At 39.7% G+C, this 7458-nt stretch overlaps 2 long non-coding RNA genes across 2 annotated transcripts; one reads left to right on the plus strand and one right to left on the minus strand.

The window, feature by feature from the left end:
• The first annotated feature begins 666 nt into the window (after window positions 1-666).
• On the plus strand, window positions 667-3629 carry LOC138955243 (uncharacterized). Its single transcript, XR_011452157.1, has 3 exons — window positions 667-1168; window positions 2977-3090; window positions 3490-3629. It is a non-coding gene; the product is annotated as an uncharacterized lncRNA (long non-coding RNA).
• On the minus strand, window positions 3144-6687 carry LOC138955242 (uncharacterized). The gene is made up of 3 exons (XR_011452156.1): window positions 6431-6687; window positions 5371-5571; window positions 3144-3568 (listed from the first exon to the last, which is right to left on the minus strand). It is a non-coding gene; the product is annotated as an uncharacterized lncRNA (long non-coding RNA).
• Between the last annotated feature and the right edge of the window lie 771 nt (window positions 6688-7458).

The raw sequence follows: 7458 nt of genomic DNA on the forward strand, positions 1-7458 counted from the left end.
AAGATTTCCCACGTATCTCCAGTAAGCTCGACGTAGCTGCTTCTGCACCTCTCTTTGAAGATCCCTTACTTCTTTCTTCAGAGCCTCTGTTCCATGCTTCTTCATAAGTCTGTATCTTCTGTCTCGTATGCGGATAAGTTTGCGTAGGTCATATGTAATCCAGGGATAGGATTGCTTGTGTTTTGCAGTTTTGTGTGGTATGTGCTGCTTGATTGACTGCAGGAGTCCATCAAGTAAAGCAAGTGTTGTGTAGACTTTGGACAGACCTAGACAAATGTTGCTGCTGTTTTTGTCTGTGTGTCTGCTGGTGTGTTGAGCGAATGAAGCATCCATCAAGCGAGTGCACGAACGTGTAGTGTGCAGGGTCGATTGAGTCCAGCCGTTTTGGTTTGAACACGGACACGCCACGGTGTGTGTGTGTGTGTCTGTGCACTGCACAGGAGCTTGTATCAAAGTGCCGGTCGATCATTATTTACTCCTTCATCCATACAGTCTTCTTACAACTACATACTACGCATTCGCTAGCCTAGTAAGGGCGTACATGCAGGAGTAAATAATGATCAACTGGCAGTTGGGTACAAGCTCCTGTGGTGCACTGTATAGGAGACTGAGCCCTGACACTGTGACAGACAGACAGAGTAGGTAATCCCCCTAAAAATTGTTTTGAGATGGAAAAAGTAAGGTCAGTCAGCACAGTCTTTGGATGTAGTGCAACAGAAAATGTTATTTATAACTGACATTTTATATTGTCAGCGGTATGAGTTTTTCTGTGCCTAAAGTTTTTAATGTTGTGATTTTGCAGGAAAAACTATGATTGAAGCTTATTGTAAGGCTTTGTGAAAGGGTAACTTTTTAACGAAGATCACATTCTTCCTCGGACGGCGTTCATTGAAGCAAACACTAAATGCGGCAGAATCTCATTCATCCTTTCTTTTTTAACTGCCATTTTTAAGTGTCGCTGTGCATGTTGAAAGCTTCATGTTCAGAACTGATGTTGCTGTAGAACTGTATGTAATTGGCCAGCCTTTGGTTTACACTTAGTGGTTTATATGTTGCTATAATTACTAAAACTATTTTTTTTTAATTTTCAGGGGAAAAGCACCCGGACATCAAACGTTCTTGCAATGTGTGGCAATAATGGTTTAAAATATTTTGGACAAAGCTCAAGGTGAGTTTAAATGTTCATAATTCTGATGTAAGTCAAGCTTATCTTTTATCTTGAGTAACTATCTCTGTCATGTTTCTCTCAGGCTGCGCGACCGACAGAAAAGTTGCCAGGAACCGATTCCTTGAGTGTGGCCAATTGTTCCCCATTTCTGGTTCACTTGAGCTGCAGGCAATTTTGTTGAGTGATTAAAAGTTATGGATTCTTTAAAAAGGTGTACGTTTGAGGATAAGACACTGTCAAAGTTTTGAAACAGTATTTTTCTTCTTCATGGTTATAAAAAAAATGCAGCAGTGTTCAATTTCTGAAGATGCATTATTACTACAGTGGCACCCCCCTTTTACGACCTCAAACAATCTGAGAAAATCGAGTCTAAAAAAGGAACGAGTCTTAAAATGGGGGTAATTTTACAGAGGTTATGAACAGAAAATGTGAGAAAACAAGGTCTTAAAAAGAAGGGAGTTTTAAATTGGGGGGTCATAGAAGGGAGGTTCCACTGCATTAATCATGCCATGGAAATCATGATCAGTTTACAGATAAATACAATGACAATTAAAAGCAATTTGCAGCCCAGTGTCTTATTATTTGATCATATTCTGTCTATTTTTATCATTGCATCTTTGCTACAGAAATTCATGGTTACATCTTGACCAAAAGTCAATTATTATCAATAAACCAAACAACATGCGCACACAAAAACATACTCAATTGTCAAGAACAGTGTCTATTTTATTCCATGTAGATCTCAAATCCACAGGCACACATTCTCTCTGCACAGTTCAAAGGTGCTACACATGAAACTATTCTTGGAATTCGAGCACTTTTCAACACCTGTATATATTTGTTTTGCACAAGTTTTACTAGACCTGTGAATTCAACGCATTAATCAATACACTTTCACGACCCTTCCCCAGACTTTATTGCTCATGTCAGCTGTTTCCATGCACAAATAGTCACCCTGTATGTATCTTTCGCTTGATATTCAAGTGTCTAAACAGAAAGAAAAAACACTAAAAACCAAACACAAAAATTCATTCAGTGAGAGTGAATGTACACACATCCTAAAAAACACGAAATGAATAGTCATTCTGTCAGTCTTTGATACTGATCCAAGACATTGATGTGACGAAGAAAGGGGTAAGTTTATTTTAGAAAGCTAAAATCTTTCAGAGGGAAGTGGTGTTATCAAACACTGGTCGTTTCACATGCTCCCTGGAAATCACTGAAAGCAGACCTCTTCAACTTCAGAAGACCCTCCCTCGTCTTATTTTTGAGGGGCTATCTAGAGATACTCCAGTGCCGAGAGTATGAAATAAATAAATATATAGCTGTCTGTCAGCGTTCTCTAGAATGAAAATGTCTCTACAAGGTGCAGAACTGTGCACATAATAAAAAAAACACCACATACACAACATATGTTCAAACACTGATCCAAATGTTGGGGGTGGGCGTTTACTAGGTACTAACGGCGCTTACAAGGTAGATTACAGTACATTAAAAAAGCAAAAAACTATATACATTATTTGTATTTTTGACCAAATTATGACATTTTACACTGATTGAGACAGTCAGTGTTCCTCAAGGTGAACAAGGACTGTCAAGGCAGGGGCGGACGAGGGGGGGGGGGGGGGGGGGTTCTGGGGTTTCCGGAAACCTCTCCCCCAGCCAAAAAAAAAAAAAAAAATTGTGTTTTTTTTTTGTGTTGTTTCAATTTTTGGGGTATTAATCAGTGACAAAATCTGCTGCCTGAAACTGGTAATGATCATCCTCAGAATGCACCAGATTGCACCATTTTGCATCCTTTTTTTCAGAATTTTCCGGGGGGGCATGCCCCCGGACCCCCCTAGCAAGCTAGGCGCTTTGCACCGTCGGCTCGGCGCTTCGCGCCTTCACACCCATAAAATGAACTGATCCGCCCCTGCAAGGTGTGTATAAAATGTCATATTTTTGTCAAAAATACAAATAACATTTATGTATCGATTGGTTCTGGTTAGAATTCCTTTTAATTGTTTTTTTAATGTACAAACATGCACTATTTTGTAGTCTCAGCTGGCCGTCTAATATGGAATGTGACAGAGCATGTGTAAACCAACCCACACAGAAACGCACTTTGTTTAACACCACAATGTACTCCAATGCAGGCAACAAGGAAGAAAGTCAGTTTACTGGCCAGTTGGGTGTATAATGTCATTCCTATGACCCATACACAGCAACTGCACATGGCAACTCTTACACCTTCACCCGAATAGCCAATATCTTTCCTCAATATAACTGAATGATGCGTATCGTTTGGCTTTATTGATCTTTCCCTCTTCTTCTTCCAGGACCAGGGCATCTTCAATCTCTTCTTTGTGTGTGGGCCAGTAGGAGCCTGCTGTCATCAAGCACCAGTGCCTTGAAGTCCTGGAGCATAAACAGAAAATCACCCATCAGTGAAGACACTTAATTCAAACTTCAAAAAGGGTTGAAAAAATTAACCAAATGCAAGAAAAAGTGTGAAAATAAAGAGTTACAGAAGAGTGTTTGTAATCTATTCATGTACGTAATGGATTGCAAGTGTGAGTAAAAGGTGGTGGTGGGTGGGAGAGGGGGGATGGGATATACCTGTGGGCATTGGCTTTCCAGATTTTTAGCATTCTGACACACTTAGCATTCTCACACTGACAAGTGTGAAAATGTGACGTGTTCTAGTGCTCCTGACGAGCAAAAGTGTCAGTTACACATCTTTGGCTACTTGAAATGAATGCCCAGTTTACCATTGCATTGTACAGTGAAACCCTAACTTTGCCCTCCCCCCCCCCCCCCTTTTAAAAAAACTCAACATTTGTCTTAAAAGACACTACTTTCTCAGATTCCTGTTTATAACCTCTATTCTAAGACATTCTGCTTTTCTTTGATTGAGTTTGCTGTATATAAATATATATCTTAAAAGGGCTCCACTGTATCTCTAAAAAATTTCTCTACAAGAGGTATTGTAGCAGCATCTGTCAAGTGCTCAACCGCAAAAAGGTCAATTTGATATAATTATTCAATACTTATGTTTCAAGCTAAGCAGACCTGCTGTTTGACATGTGGTTGGAAAATGTGCTTCAGGGATTGTCTTATTTGAAGAAGAAAAATGAACAGGAAGGCAGATATCTATTTGAACTGCAAAGCAGACACAATTCAAAAACCTACACATCATTATTATGACTTCCTACATAACAGCATGATCATGGAATCTGTTAGCCAATGTGTCAGATCATAACGATCATTATGGAGGCAGAAATGATCCCCTCAATCTGTAAAATGTCCTTCTTTACAAACAGCATACAGGTGTAGCTAAAACAGAATTCATATTACAGTGGAACCCCCTTTTACGATCTCCCAAAATCTGATAAAATCAGGTATTTAAAAATAGGAAGTCTTAAAATGAAGGTGAATTTGCATAGGTTATGACCAGAAAATCTTAAAAGCAAGGTCTAAATATAGGGGAGATCTTGAATTGTAAAGGTTTTTAAAAGGGGGGGGGGGGGCGGGTTGACGGTGCAGCACCCCAATTGTGAGGACTGTTCATTTATTTCCCTTTATGAGACACTAAAAGGTTGTGGATACTGAAATATAACTGCATAAAATATCTTGACAAAATCTGGATGCTGAAGCTGAATTTTCATTATTTTTCAATATTTTTTTAAACCAGGAAATACACACATTCCCTAGAATGAAAAAAAAGCACCGGTAATGTAATTTGTGACTGAGACCTAAAAACCTCACCGTTAGTCATTATTTAGTATACCATGTAACAAAGTCTTCGACCTCACAAATCTTGCAGAATAAAAAGGTACTTACTCGAATGATTGAGTTTGGAGGAGGCGTGGGGTTTGAGGGGGCGAAGCAGTGAGAGAAAGTACTTATAACTATAGTCCTGATTCACCTTCAAATAGTTTTTTGGGCCACCCAGACCACTATTTACACCCCCACTTACACACAATTTTACTTATTTTCTGCACACATTACATTCTTAAAACACACACACATCCACACATAACAAGTACACAACACGCACTGATTTTCTTGACATTATTCAGTTGGATGAATGTGATAGCACTCTATTGGAATTCACAAAATTACCCTTGGCTCTAACATCATAAGTCTTTTTCTTTTAACTCCTGCACACAGAGAAAGTATATCTATTAATATTATAAGTATAACTAGTCCTCACTTACCTTCAAATTGTTATTCGGATCAGCCTTCCCCTTGCCCAGCAAACCAATTTCAGTTTGAGAAGACTTGGACCAGTCCTTGCCTCTGCATTAGCTCACACCTCTGCTAATTCCTCTCCCTATCCTGCCTCGATGTGCACTTTTCTCTTGAAGTTGAACGAGCAGCCTGGCCGCTTGTTGTTTTGAATGTAAAACTTCCATAGCCTGAAAATAAAGACAAATGCTTGAAAAGAATACACTATATATTAATCAATCTCCCTTACAGTTAATGAGTTATTTTTAGCAAACTTCAATCATAATCAGGAAAAGCTCACTTGAGTTTTGACAGCTGACACACAACGTTCACACACACAACAGTGTAGTTTGTACTCTTTTTTTCACGTGTATACAAAAATACAATTTATATATATGTGATTATATCACAAGCATAATACACACACACACACACACACACACACACAAACAAACACACACATAATTACACTCATGCACAAAGTGACACACACACACAGTCACATTCATGCACACACACACAGTGATACAAGTCTCTCACACACACACACACACACACACACACAACAAATGCACAAGACACTGATATCCTCGACATTGTTCAGAGGGATAAGTATAATTTCTTCTCTTTTGGGTTACTATTATGAGAAAAGACATAATTTTCAGAGCTCGATCTCTATTTCAGTATTTGTCTGAAACATGAATGCGCTTTGCTTCGAACTCTCGCACGTTTACTGTTCCCTGTGTTCGATCAGTGACATGAATGGAATTTGAAACAAATGCATAAGCTTATAGGTAAAAGCGCAACTTTAGAGACATATATTTGAAATGATCACCAACAGGCAACACTGTGAACACATATGTCCAAGATAATCTGAGTACTGCTTCTAAACAAAGTACGAGCATGATCTTCGAATCATTTTGAGTGCTACAGGGCTTTTTGACTCGCATCGATCGATTCATTTGCAGTCCTGCTGAGAGCAACTTGTACACTGATACTGACTTGTCCTATTGAAAGCTTTATTTCCTGTCAGACAACGTTAACACTTACCTTTTCACTTTCAGACTACAATGATCGCAGGGAGACGCCATTGTTGACACATTTGACAAGGGAAATCACCCAACCATTACAAGAGTGCTCTTTCCTTGGATTCTGTTACGACAATTAATTAGCTATCAAAACTGTTGAATTTGCAAAGTTAAGTTATTCCTCATGGATGGTAGCATTATTTGTAACGTAGAATCTTACGGTGATGCTTTGAAAGCGATCTGAAGGCCTTTTCCCGGCGGAGACTATCCCTTTAAGCGAATCCGCTTCCTTTGTATGGCTATCGTCCGTCGACGACTTTCCTGCCACACCACCTCTGGTGCTGAATTTACTTCATGCGTTGGAATTTCTCCCCCGCTCAGCCAAGAAACCTGACGCCTCGTCGTCAGCCAAACATGCAAACCATGAAAGGTGGTCTCTTCTTGAAATTCCTATAAGCTCTACTGTACAAGCAGAACGGCACGTATATATAAAGTGCTGTATCTAACGTGTTGAAAACCATCAAACTCTTAGGAAGAAGACACCGACCCTCCTCTCTTGCTGCTGACGTTCAAGTGTGTCGTTTCATGTCCTCACAAAACAACCTTGAAAATATCACGTGACTCCGCGTGTCACATATCCAGTTCAGTCACAGCCGATTTTGCCCAGACAGCAAAATCACCCACGTGGAACCCCTGCAAAACGAAATCCCCGTGCTCAGCTATGCTCGGTCAGCTAAACAGCCCGTCGCCCCCAAAAGCACAGGCGCTTTTCATCACAATTTGAGAAAGGCACCCCACAAAGTGTTCCTTTCTCAATCCATGTCACCAAACCGTGACAGTATGATGTACTCAAAAATCACTCATACTCTCTATTCCAGGTTCGACCTCACTCATAACAATAATCAAGAAGGGAAAAACAGTTTAACAATTTACTTTCGTCCTTTGCATCCAAATACTACACAATATATGCACATACATCCAATGCCAACACGCAAAATATTCAACTCTCAATTCTGGTCACACAAAAAATCAATGATCTAACTGGCCTCG

Source organism: Littorina saxatilis, unplaced genomic scaffold (assembly GCF_037325665.1).
Source record: "Littorina saxatilis isolate snail1 unplaced genomic scaffold, US_GU_Lsax_2.0 scaffold_1075, whole genome shotgun sequence".
NCBI lineage: Eukaryota > Metazoa > Mollusca > Gastropoda > Littorinimorpha > Littorinidae > Littorina > Littorina saxatilis.